This window comes from Amphiura filiformis, unplaced genomic scaffold (assembly GCF_039555335.1).
Source record: "Amphiura filiformis unplaced genomic scaffold, Afil_fr2py scaffold_308, whole genome shotgun sequence".
Lineage (NCBI taxonomy): Eukaryota > Metazoa > Echinodermata > Ophiuroidea > Amphilepidida > Amphiuridae > Amphiura > Amphiura filiformis.
The window spans coordinates 6,663-21,164 of NW_027305772.1; the positions used below are offsets into that span (position 1 = coordinate 6,663).

A 14,502-nucleotide genomic window follows, 5' to 3' on the forward strand; every position below is an offset into this window, starting at 1 on the left:
TGTCATGATAGTCAGGCATGGTGAAAGCATCTGGATGGTGAAAGTATGCCTAGGCCTAAATATGAATAAAAAATCAAACATGTTTGTTTGATGAAAAAAAATATAATATCACAATAGCAATGGATGTTCCAGATGGTGTTATTCTTGATTTATGACAATAAATTGGTTAATAAAACATTAAAAAAAAGTGGTGGGAAGTTTCGAACTTGAGCAAAAAGTCATAAATGGATTAGAAGTCAGGACCTTCACCGCTTCGCCACGGGGACGACACGATATAACGACATGTGAAAGTGGAGTATTTATTAATATGAATGTATGCTGTGGTCCGGAAAGAATAAAAGAATTGTGAAAAACTGGAGTTGTGGGCGAATGGGATCCGGAATTTGGATGTAGGGTATGCAGGAAAATGCTAGGGTATATTTGGGAGTGTATCTCAAAAAGTAGTGCGACAGTAACAGCAATGTATGGCTGTAGCAGTGACGAAAGATTATGGATATCATTATGATAAGCTATGATTTTCCACTAATTTTGGCTATGAAATACCGCGTGAAATAAAGCAAGAATGTTTGTTTATTATCAAACAATCGGATTGACTGTAAAATTGGTGTAACTTTTTGAATTAATGAGTTATTAAAATATTACACTTTGGACAGTAAATAAGATTTAGCATGGTTTTAGATATATTTTATACCCAGCGAAAAATATCATAGAACAATAGCGTTTTGTTTCGTGTAAATATAGTCCCGCGGTGCATCTGTTTATTCTTCTTTATCAGTCGCTTTTTTAAAACTTGCTGGTCATGCTACCGCGTGACTCTAATTCATATTAGAGCACATTTTGTATTGTATTTTATGTATTTATTTAAAACCCGTTTAGATTATTACAATGTACCATAATGTTCACAGATATGCAGTGGCCAGATTAGGGTAATGATTTGAAGCATCATATTCTTATAAAGACATAGTTAAATGAGCAAAAAGTCACAATTTCGTCGTACAGAAAATCGTTCCGTTTTGTACAATACTATTTCCATGGTATAATGACGAAGTCATAGTTGAAAATCATTTTTAACTATGGTGGTTGTCATATTGGTTGTACTCCCCTCTTTCAAGGGTATGCATTTCTCAGTAAGTTCGTGGAACATTCAAAAATTTAACAAAAATCGACAAATTTGAAGAACAATCAGGAAAAAAACCCGGGTAATTCGGTGAGAGATTATCAGAAATTTGTCCAAAATCCCCGTCCCCCATTTTTAATGATTGCCCCCTGGAGTAGTAATCATTATCAGTAATTATTATCACCAACTATAATACCACAACAGCTTAACAGGTATTTTACACGCTGGATTTTCTGGACACTACAATCCTATGCCAATTTGAACAACATTTGGAACAACAAGTGATGGTCTACGTGATCACCTGGTACCCATAGCTACCAGAGGGTTCCATAGCTGTACGGAACCTAGTTGATTATGAATACAGCGAATATTAGCTGCTGCCAAGCTCGTGGTTCGTTGTTGCCTATGGAGAAAGAATCGTGTGAATGTGCCCCGGATAGGTTGTCTGATGCTTCTGTGGTATTCAAAGAATAATAATAATAATAATAATAATAATAATAATAATAATAATAATAATAATAATAATAATAATAATAATAATAATAATACAAATAGCGAGTTAAGGCATACGCCCTAAATGGGCAGGCAACACTGTTCTCAAAAATGTTTCATATTAGCTAATTTCAGAGATTAAGTACGCTAAACGTATTTACGTGTCATACAGATAACTATTGTGTAATAAAAGTATTTTTGTGAAGTTAATTTACATTTTTTATCATGCATGTTTTTTTTATTATTCCCTAACTTTGTGGGGATGAGATTATTAGTATAAATTAGGACTTAGGGCATCCAAATGACCCAGGGTCACCTGTGTTAAAAGTTCCATTGCCTCAAACTCAGCTATTGGACTGGCAACTTCTGACTTCCGGGCCGAAGACCTTGTTTATCAATTAATCGATTTCATCAGCTCAGTGTCATGAGTGAGGCTGTGTCACCGCTGTGTAGCTGCCCTACTGATTTTATCTGGTGTTTCAATTTCGACAAAAACCCGCGTCCGTGGTTCGTGGAAAATGAATCGTCATGACAGTTTACATGTTTAGGAAGGTCTTCAATCGATCTAATTCGTAATGTACCGATAGACGAGGTGCTTGAATGATGTTACAATTCATGAATTACATTGCAATTCAGGTAAGCTTAAATTTTCTTTATTATGGCATGAATGTACAGGTTTACCGTGTACAACTGCATGATGATGTTGTATTGGTATACTAAGCTTAATCTTCTCATGTATAACTGTGGATCATTTGCAAGGTCTTGATGAAAATAAAAACTTTAATCGGTATTCAGTTGCAGGCTTTGCAGCCTGTGCAATGTGCATGTATGTTAACATTTTGTCTCGGCATTTTGCAAGCTAGCTAAAAACTATAAAAGTTTCCCCATCCTGCCTGGCACCATTTGGCACGCATAATGATATTGATAATGCAATGACAACCATGACATGTCATGACAATTGTGACTGTCAGGCATACAATGCTTACAGTAATGCAACAGTAACCTATGCGTTGCCCAATCAATCGCGCTATCATTTGTGCTATTCCACCACAAAAATTGCGCCACACGGTACCGTCACGTAATCTCAGTTTCAAGAAACTATAACATATTATTTTCCTATAAATAATAAGTCTGTTAGTGTTACAGTATATACTATAAAGTAATTCTTGGCCAAGCTCGAACATACCTGTTGCATCCATGTAGCGTGCTAATTGTGTACTGTACGCAATCATGTAACACAAGCAAGTGCATGCTTTCTACTGTACCTCACTTAGCGCACTATGTTCCAGCTTGGCCAAGAATTGAATACTTAGATAATAGGCGTAGGCCTATAATTTAGCTGCAACTCTTTGTCTAACGGACTAGATTAGGCGTATAGTTTCTGCAAAGGCATACCGGTAGCGGCGGTAGGCCTAGATATAAAATTGTTAATTCTGGTCTTAGTCAGTGGCTGTGGTTTAGCTTGTAAAGGCTTAATCAGATTTCATTTGACAGCTTAACCATCGCAGTATATCTGCTGCGACGTCAAGCGTGTGCATTGGACCTTGTGCAAATAATATGCGCTGGACGGCTAGCAGTACGCTTAATTTGTCAAAGGAATCTGAATAAGACTTTAAGCACTGCATTTCATTGACATTGAGTTCCTGTGTGTCGCCTAAAACACGGTAGAGGATATGGTGCGGCGTACATGCATCGTTACATAACACGCTTGTTGAGAGATACGCAACTGAATTTGTTCATTTTAGAATATAAGGGAGTTTTCATGGCTGTTAGTTTTAAGAATGAGAACAAATGATAGGAATTTTAAGAATGAGAACAAATGATAGGAATTTTTGTTTTTACTATCCTCTACCTATAGACGACAGGCAGGCCCAATATTTTTATCGTAGTGTGCGCCGCATCCACTACGCAAAAATATTAGTCTTGCCTGTCGTCTCTCATACGGTAGGCCTACAAGCAAAACTCTTGACAACCCCCAACCCCACCCCGTTGCCCCCCAGTAAAAGCCAAAATTACAAAATGTCACCTTTTTGCTGTAATTTTGCACAAAATTTGTTGGTTTTGCCCCCCAAAAAAAAAAAAAAAATTCACTTTGCCCGCTCAACCCCCCGAAAAAATTCAAACACAATGTTATTGCACAAACACAATCAACACAATTCTGAAAATGTTGCAGTTACCGTATGCATGTGCATTGCTACCCAAAGTTGCTGGTGTATCAAGAGTTCCTTGATGAACAAAAATTTGTGGTGCAAACATCTTGCAATTATTAGACATACTATTACTGTTGTTTTATATAATTCTCAGACAGCAGTATAAAGGTTTCTTCTAAAAAAAGTGATAAAAAAAACCAAAAAACCAAAAAACAATTCCATTGGTTTATTATGGTCAATGTTAATCCTTTGATGCTAGGCAAGTTTCATTGTTGTACCTCAATTTTCAGAAAATTTCTACAGAGGTCCTTAAAATTAGCGGTTGTAACTTACACACATTGCCGAAAGATTTTACTTGTTTGATAAGTTGATATACTGTACCGTATTTATTCCATTTACCGCCAAGAGCACTTAAAACAAAGTCATTTTGGGTGGGCGCTTATTTTTTACTATTGTTTTTGCCTGTATTACATACATGTACAAACTACAAAGGCCCAAAATATTCATCCATCATAATCATTCAGATTTGAATAGACAGTTATAACAGAACTGTTGGAAAATCACTTGCTGGGCGCTTATAGGGGCATGGGTGATTAATGAAACAAATACGGTACACCATTACTTGAGACTAAACTCAGTAGGCCTACCGTACTGGTACTTTTTTATCCTTCCAGGACTTGGGAGATCATAAACGGTTGTAACATTGACACATGTTTACAACCGTTACAACTTTGATTGAAACCCGGAGGGGGGGGGGAATTTCGATATAAAAATGGATATAGGTGTAGGGCTGGCACATTTGCAGTAAGGGGCATTCGATGAGAGCAAAATTAAAAAAATTATGAGGTCATTGGGTGAGAGCATGATTTTTGGCATTCGGTGAGAGCAAAATGTAAAAAATATTGGGTCATTGGGTGAGAACAATTTTTTAAATGGAACTTTTGTGTTAGAGCCGAAACAGCGACACAGAAACCTCAAACATCAAATTTCTAGTTCTAAATCTAAATGGCTTCAAATTTTGTTTTTTCAAAAAAGTAATAAAATTTTTATCAGTTATAAATGAAAGCTGCTGTTCAATTGAACTTAAAAGGGTCTTTATTTGACAGATCAAATGCAAAAATAGGCTGTCTTCGGGTGACAGAGCATTTGTTAGTAAAAAGATATGGGGTCTTTGGGTGACAGCAACGCTGAAAAGGGGATCTTAACAGCCCTACATACGCGTCACCTCCAAAGTGGGAGTGCCTCCCCGGATTGCCAAGCTCAAAAACTTTACAATGTGCACAATCTTGATCATATGGTCATACTGCAATGATGATTGTTTAAATTCATGCACAAAGTTGTCAGGATGAAATAACTTCATGGTTTGATTGACACACATTTATGTTACAAACATGTGTGTCAAACTGTTTAAATTGAACTCCTGTCAACTGTGAGCATGTTTAAAAGTATCGAAGTGCTGTATGGGACCCACCACCCCCCCCCCCCCCCCCTCCTCCAGGGTCTACACTCCCTGCACGCCCATCAAGTTACGCAGAACTTTGGTCCATGGATGATGGCTCAGGTCCCCCCATGTTGGAAAGGCTTTCATGGGGCATGTTCCCATTAGTGAACTTCTGTATTTTTGAAGTGGGAGTAGGTCCTTTTGAGAGGTCAAATATGGTGAGTTGCCAAAATCAGATCATAAAATATCCTTTCCTTTTTGATCAATTTTCAATACATAGCCTACAATCAAATAAAACCCTGTCCCTACTCAGTACTCTGAGTCTGCTGCTGACAACTCACCACACGTAACTTTCAAGTTAAGGTTGGTCTGAACCCTGGAATTATGGAAACTTTCGGGCCTCATAACTTCTAAACTGTTGGTCTAAAGTATATAAAAGTATACATATTTAGAATGGCAAAGACTTGATAAGTTCATCTGTGAGGTCAAATTTTGGTCAAAATGCCATTTTTGGTCCAAAATCCCAAAAATAAAGGTTTTTGGCCCACTTCTTTTTCGTGCACCGTAACAAAAAAATTCTTGGGCCAAAATTTTTTATTATTAATTTTTAAACACTAGATCAAAATATCTAGGACCGGTTTTTTCATTTTTTTGAATTTCGATTAACTTTTAGAAATTTGCACCAAAATGGTCAACAAATGCTGATTTTTCAAAAAAATCATTAAAAAGCCAGATTTTGGCCCAAATTTCAAATATTTTTGGTGAAATTGGTCAAAATTCAAAAAAAATGAAAAAACTGTAACTTTCTGTAACTCCTAATGTAACATCTTAACATATTAAAACTCTCCAAATATCTTCCCCACTCCCTGTCTAGCAGGAATGGCATCCACCATGGGATCTCAATTAATTGATTAATTTGAATTAATAAAAATAGCACTACTTTTCTTGCTGAGTTCTAAAGATAGACCATTGTCCAGCCCATGATACAATAGTAATATGCTTTTATTTATTTTGTATGTTTTACATTATGTTTGCTTTACACTTAGAATGGCTGACAAAAATCCATTGTACTGGTCCACCAATTTTTTGAATGGGAATTATGACAGCGACAAGAGGTACTGAATTTTGATTGCATCTGCAAAACAAGGTAAATCAACATTTGCATTGGCTTAGAAAGATTTTTTACATTTGGGGAGCTGAAAATTTAAAACTTTTTAGTGGGCCACCTCTGCGGTGGCAGACGGGTTTTCCACCCCGAGTCAGAAAATTTTGCAAAATATAGGTCACAAACACTCTTCCCTCTATTTTATCACAATTTGTTAACTCCACCTAGGTTTATTGGGGGCTGAAAGGTATTCAGGCTCCCACACCAAAATTAATATTCAGGGGGCTGAGCCCCCCACCCCCATTCCAAAGCATATGATTTATGTTCTCTTTGACATCTGTGGTTCAATGCAGTTGCAGTGGTACGTACCGCATGAGCGTACTAGTGCAGCGCGATATATTAAAAAATTGTGCACCTATTGCTACATATTCAAAAATAGTGTAACTTTGCTATGGTAATTAATCCTCATTATGTTTCACTACCTACCTACATACATACATACATATTTAGCTGCTACATTAAGAGCGTAGCGCTGCACAGTGCACACAATATTAAAGGTGGCAAAACCTGGTGGCAAAAGGCCAAAATACACAAGCAAAGTATATATAGAGCAACAGAGCAATTAGAAAGAATTATACAAATGTGTCTTAAAGTTGCCTGTGGGAAAAAGAATTTGTACAAATTCTTTTTTCCACAGGCAACCTTAATATGGAGTGGCATGATCTTGCATGTTTACGGACTTGACATATCATCTTCGCAGCCCAGTTCTGGATGCGTTGAATACACTGAATGTCAGTTTTGTTTGACCCTATAGGAGCTAGTCCATTGCCATAGTCGATTTTAGACAAGATGAGGGCACGGATGACAAGATGGCAAGTATCACAAAGAGAATTGATCAAAAAATGAATTCCCTCCTGAGGTTGGTATCTGTCAATGAGTTGACCACATCACCATGGCTGTCATTATAGCTAAAGGCAGTATGGCACACATGGGTCAATGAGTTACATAAAAATGACCTTGTGTGGTATTTAGTTCCCAGGATGTGAGTTTTGCCTGAGGCAATTTATGATTAAATGTTGATCCCTCACTACAAGTGTTACCATCGATTTGGTTGAAAAGGAGGTTGGACATTATCAAATCTCTCCAGGTTACAAAACGTAATGTGTAACATCACTACTTCTATGTGAATATCAAACACTTCCTTCACCTTTTATAGTCAGTCTACTCTGAAGTACAAAGTACCGACGCGGGCGCACACATTTTGCCGACTTTGAAGGCACGCATACCTGCAGCAGAGACGCAGCACTATATACGCACTGTTAACGCATGGCATACGCAGTCGCTGGCACTTTGTACTTCAGAGTGGACAAACTGTAGGAGACAAAATGATGTACCGTGATTGTATATATATACTTGTAACTCTTAAAATAGATGTCTGAACAGCTCTGAACCCCATTATCTATATAGTATGTAGATCAGTGACAAAAGTGGGACTTAATTCCCGGGGGAGGCACTCCCTATCTGAAATGGCAGGGATGTGCCTCGACCATGTTAAAAGTAGGGGGCATTCAGGTCAAATGTACAATTACAAAAATATGGGGTCATTCAGTACACAACCTGAATAAAAATGGGGTCATTCGGTATGAAACTTTGAAAAAAGGATGGTCATTGGGGTAACAAAAAGTAAAATGGGAGTCATTGAGTACAGGATTGCCAAAAGAGTATCATTAAGTACACATAAATAAGTGCCAAACTCATGTAAAACAACTTGGCCACCTTGGAAATGTGAGAAATCTCATTATTTCTGGAGGAGAACACAAATACCACCTAAATTTGGGAATTAAAAGGGGGTCATTGGGTATAGCAGGAAATAGAAAAAGGGTGTCATTGAGTACATGCATTTTTTTAAAGGGGGTCATTGGGTACTAGGTAGGACCATAACACAAAAAAGGGGGTCATTGGGTACAAGCCGGTTAAGGGGGTCTATCCCGAGGCACATGATGCATATCTGTCATGGAAGTGCCCCCCCCCCGGGACTTAATCCCAGGGACTATCACTTGTTGGGAGTGAAATTGTACAAAATAATGCATCGTAAATGTAAGCGTACAGAGATGTTGATGTGTCTAATGCACGAGCCCCAAAGGGGGAGTGCATTAGACGCATCAACATCTCAGTACAAGTGCATTATTTTTTACAATTTCTCGAGTAACACGTGATAAGTATTTATTAACCTATTTCATACACGGCTTAAAAAAACCTGTGATTTTTGCAATTCTTATAACAAAATTGTCAGTAAAAATGTTGGAAAATGCAAACAAATATAAATGCATCCACCCGAAAGAAAATAAACGCGTCCGAAAACACTGCGCACCAGTGCAATTATACCATATTTATGCACAGCTAGTAATTTACTAATGCTTGCTCTGATTGGTTCTCACTATATATGCTTTTTATCATAACACCTAAAATGTTGGCCCGTTTTTGATTTGGCGCTTATTGAGATTTGTCAATTTAAAAGGTAAAGCAATATTGTAACATAGTTCATAGGGACACCCTCAATGTTTTTCAAACTCTACCACACGTACACACATTTACCAGGACCAGGAAGAAGAATACTTAGATTATAGGGATTTACTTAGTATGAAAAAGTTATTCTTTCCAACTCTTATAAAATGATTATTCTGTTATACATATGCAATTTGGGTTTTTTCTCAGGGATTTGTTTCTCAATTCGGTCTGGTTTTGCATGGCACAACACAGCTAGCCTACACAGCTCTTGATAACTGGTGAAAAAGTGCTTCAATGATTCTCTTTTACCGACACAAATCATCCAACCTGGTATGTTCACAGCAAATCTCGACCAGCACTGGAGTCGGACGAAACATTATATGGGTCAGATAAAGTGAGTGCTAGCACTGGACTAAAGCCATAATGTGTGATTTTTATAAAATAGATTCCTAAATGTTAGTTTTCACTTATCACAATAATCACATTGCCCCTTTTAATTTTGAGCTAAACAATTGAGGTAATATGCAGAAAATTGTGATTTCACTCCATGCAGCGCTTACAATGTGTGTATTTCGCTTGCTGTTCGTTTTACATTGATCTATTATTGCACCAAGCATCGCGCAGCTGGGATGTACACAATGTGTGCATGAAGAAATTTGCAGCACTTATCCAAAGGGTGCTCACTGCGCGGTTTACTTTAAGCGTGCAAATAAATAGCCAGATAATAGAAGTTATCCACTTTCGTGACTTCTAACAAAAGGCACTGGTTCCTTAGTATTCCTCATTCAAACTAATTCAATGCACAACCTCGGAGTTACCTGCATGACTTTGGCGGGCTATTTTGAAATAGTCACGGTTGCACATGCAGGTACTTCTTTTGAAAGTCCTAAACAAGGTATAGGAGTCAATGTAGGATATGCAGCTTATAGAACACAGATAACCTCTATTAAAGGGAGACTCCGCAATCATAACATTGTGCCTCATATGTTAGAAAAATAATTATCAAGCACAAATCACATTGTTTTATTTAAACCAAACTCATATTGACCATAAACACGAATAAAAACAGTCGGCTCTCAACACGCGATATTCAAAATTCCCGCGCCGAAATTGTCTAAGTGCAATGACGTAATGGTTATTTGTGTTCAATTGTCGTCAGCCTTCATTGTATTACTGGGACATCATTGCACTCGGCGCCTGGGAATTTTGAATATCGCGTGTTGAGAAACGGATGTTTTATTCCTTTTATAGTCACTATGAGTAGTGATAGGCTGTATAAGGGTGTAGTTGCAAACAGCTTAGGGTACCAGCTTATTTGATGCAGCTTGGTGTTCTGAGTAATTTGACACCAATTTAATTGAAATCGGCCAAAATTGAGACAGTGCCGGCCAAATAACGACACACAAGGGGGGGGGGGGCAGATTTGTCACTTATTTTCTAGTTTTAAGGGAATTTTATCACATTAAGGATTATGTAATACATTTTTGGTATCTGCTTACATAGTTTTAGGTCCAGGAAGGTCATTTATGCACTTTGTGTCAAATGAAACTTTTTAGTGTCTATAAAATTAACTTTTTTGGGTAAAATTAGGCCGTTAGGGCGCTTTACCTTTTAGCGACCCATTTCGCAACTATTTTTGATTTTTAAGTTAATCATACTAGAGATAATCATCAATCATCCATATTCTGAAATTTTCAGCCATTTATCACATTTGGTGTGGCAGTGGCACTAATTTTTAATACCTTTTTTGGTAACATGCCCATAGCATTATACATGGGTCAACGAACTTTGTATCACATGTAAGTCAATGGGAGCGTCTCTACACATTTTCAAATGGGTACTACGCACAAGTGAAATATTAAGTTGAGAGTTCAAATTTGGATAGAAGATGTTATTTATCAGTAACTTTGATTTGATAATAAGAAATGATAAAATTTTAGTAGGGGGATACGTAACAGCTATTAGGCTGAATAGCACCCTCACATCCTAAATTAGCTCTTAAACTTGCATCGAAACATACGATTTGGGTAAAAATTGCATAAATATATCCAGGGGACCCAAAATCATGTAAATAATCATTAGAATCCAACAAACAGCAAAGAAAATGCCCATAATTGTCAAAATAGTGAAAATAGGGGGTCCCCAAGAAATCCCCCCTTATGCGTTGTTTTTTGGCCGGCACTGTCTCATTTTTCAACGGATTTTTTTTAAAAGGTGTCAAAATGCTCAGGAGGATTAGCTGCTTCAATTCAGCTGGTACCCTAAGCTTTTTTGAAACATCACCCTTCTTTTTGGGCTGTACAGCCTATCACTACTATGAGTTTGTTTTAAATAAAACCATGTGATTCGTGCTTGATAATTATTTTTCTAACATATAAGGAATAATGTTGTGATTGCCGGAGACTCCCTTTAAATACATTTTGAATTTGGTACTGATCAGTCCCACCTCACATGTAACTTTGGAGCTAGGATTCTTTTACATGTAAGTGCAGCATGGAGAAGCCCTTTTTCAGAAACCTGGAGGATAAATGCTTGTTCTTGTAAAAGGTTGCTCCATTTTATAAAATCTTATTTCTTGAATTTCCACACTAGGTGATATCAGTGATGTCAACTTGAAGTGAACTAGCACTGTTTAGTAATGCAGCAACTGGCTTACAAATCAGAATGTTTACTGTTTTAGTGATGAACTCAACTGAACATCAAAAGTCCGGTATGTACAATGCGTAACTGCTTTATTGGATGATAAAAGGATTAGGTCATACAGCCTAATGCAAATAGACTTCATAAATGTATACCTCAAAATGGTCCAGAATGATTACTGATACCTCAAACAATGGTCCAGAATTATACCTTGTTTTTGTTCATGGAGTGAACTTCTAATTTCACTTCCACTCTCATCTCCTATGCACAATTGAAGACCTGAGCGCAAGAAGACCGTAAGTCCACTTGGCCCCTCAACATGTATACATTAAAGTTACGTATAGTTTCTTAGGGTTTTACAATGTTTAATACATGTTCCAGGGTGAAACATCATGAAAGGTTGTGAAAGATTTGTTTTGGCCCCTGAACATGTATAAAACATTACCAAACTATACGAAACTATACGCAACTTTAGTGTATACATGTTGAGGGGCAAAATGGACTTACAGCCTTCTTGCGCTCATGTCTTCAATTTATCCCTTATATACCATGTGTCTTTGAATAGCTATTGTAGCCCACCAACCCTGTGGTTAAGAGGCTAGGAAATATTTCCTAATATCTCATACCCTCGCTTGAATGTCTTTTCTAATCCTGCCTCACATGTCAAGAACAATTTAGCCCATTTAATCTAGCAATGTGACTGTACAGTGTATGAGGCTGGGCATATAGGACAAATACACTGGACTTTTCATTAAGCCAATTTACTACCAAAAGCCGGGCCACTGTGAGGTGGGGCCAAATAAAAATTAGTTTATATTCTTGAACATGATTTAACCATAACCTTCATGCTTCATAGAAATTGATACATATCTACCCATAATGTTTGCTTATATTTTCTGTCAATAATTGGGGTACTATATAATGACAAATTTGGACATTAAACTCTCTCATCTTCCCCTGGTTAGGTTAGGCTATAGTATGATAGTTGTTCCATTATATGACCTATGACACATAACGCGCCCTGTTATATGACCTCTGACACATAACATGCCCCGATATGTGACCAATGACACATAACGCGCCCGTTATGTGACCTATGACACATAATGCACCCGGTTATGTGACCTGTGACACAACACACCTGTTATGTGACCTATGACACATAACATGCCTCGTTATATGACCTATGACACATAACGCACCCGTTTTATGACCTATGACACATAATGTGCCTGTTATATAACGTATGTCACATAACGCCCCCGTTATGTGACCTATGACACAATGCACCCCATTATGTGACACGTAACGCGCCCCATTATATGACCTATAACACATAACATGCCCCGCTACCGGATCTATGACACATATCGCGCCCGGTTATGTGACCTATGACACATAACACGCCCAGTTATGACCAATGACACAAAACGCGCCCGTTATATGACCTATGACACATAACACGCCCCATTATATGACCTATGACACATTACGCACCCTGTTATATGACATATGACACATAACATGCCCATTATATAACATATGACACATAAAGTGCCCCGTTATATGACCTATGACACATAACACACCCCATTGTATGACCTATGACACATAACACGCCCAGTTATGTGACCTATGTCACATAACATAACATGACACATAACATGCCCCTATGACACATAACATGCCCTGTTATGTGACCTATGACACATAATGCACCCGGTTATGTGACCTCGACACATAACGTGCCCCAAGATATGACCTATGACACAACGTGCCCCGTTATGTGACCTATGCAGAGGAGAGAGAAAACAGAGAGCGTACCACCAGTCAAAGTCCCGTGTGTTGTATGCGCGCTGAGTTCTCGCATATTCATGAGGGCCGATTGTTCGATCGTGCTGTGTCAAACAATAACGCCAGCGATGTGTGCCTTCGTGTATACACGATAGAGCATTGCGTACTTTCGCGATTATGCGATAGACCATGAAAATATGCGGTGAGTGCGTAGCAGTCTCGCCTGTCGCATTTCATGGAACAATCGGCCCTCATTATCGATCGCGGAGACTTTGACTGGTGGTACGGGCTCTGTTTTCTCTCTCTCCTCTGTGGACCTATGACACATAATGCGCCATGCTATGTGACCTATGACACATAATGCGCCATGTTATGTGACCTGTGACACAAAGCATCCCATTATATGACCTATGACACGACGCCCCGTTATATGACCTATGACACATACACATCCCGTTATATGACATTCCACGTAACGCGCACAGTTCTGATGCCCCATAACGTGGCACGTTATATGACCTATGACACACAACGCGCCCGTTATATGACCTATGACAAATAACGCTTCCGTTATGTGACCTATATGACACATAACACGCCCTGTTATGTGACCTATTACACATAACGAGCCCGTTATGTGACCTATGACACAGAACCCGCCTGTTATATGACCTATGACACATAAACGCCCCGTTATGTGACCTATGACACATAACACGCCCGTTATGTGACCTATGATGCATAACATGCCCGTTATGGACCTATGATACATAACGCACCCGATATATGACCTATGACACATAACGCGCCCGTTATATGACCTATGACACATAACATGCCCTGTTATGTGAACTATGACACATAACGGACCCGTTATGTGACCTATGACACATAACGTGCCCGTTATATGACTATGACACATAACGCGCCCCGTTATATGACCTATGGCCACAGAATTAGAGAAGGAGAACCGGGACTCCCTATACCGCCACATACAATCGCTCCGTCAGCTAGGGGGAGAAAATTGGGGGTATTCGGGTCCTTGCCGACGGCGCGCGGAGGCGAACGAAAACAATGTGGCGTCGCACCTCAGACCTGAAGCATCTTAGTACTCGTGTGCAGGTCGCATCAAGTGCGTCTCTCAAATGCACCTTCATCCATGTCGCTTTTCGCATGACAACGAATGCCTCGAGTGCATTCCGAGGGAAACCGAATACCCCCAATTTTTGCTCCATTCATGCCTGTATTAATATGG

The 14,502-nt window shown here is 38.6% G+C and overlaps 1 long non-coding RNA gene across 1 annotated transcript; it reads left to right on the forward strand.

The window, feature by feature from the left end:
- Window positions 1-1,890: 1,890 nt before the first annotated feature.
- LOC140145469 (uncharacterized) lies at window positions 1,891-11,436 on the forward strand. The gene is made up of 4 exons (XR_011858067.1): window positions 1,891-2,245; window positions 6,247-6,347; window positions 9,021-9,207; window positions 11,406-11,436. It is a non-coding gene; the product is annotated as an uncharacterized lncRNA (long non-coding RNA).
- Window positions 11,437-14,502: the final 3,066 nt, after the last annotated feature.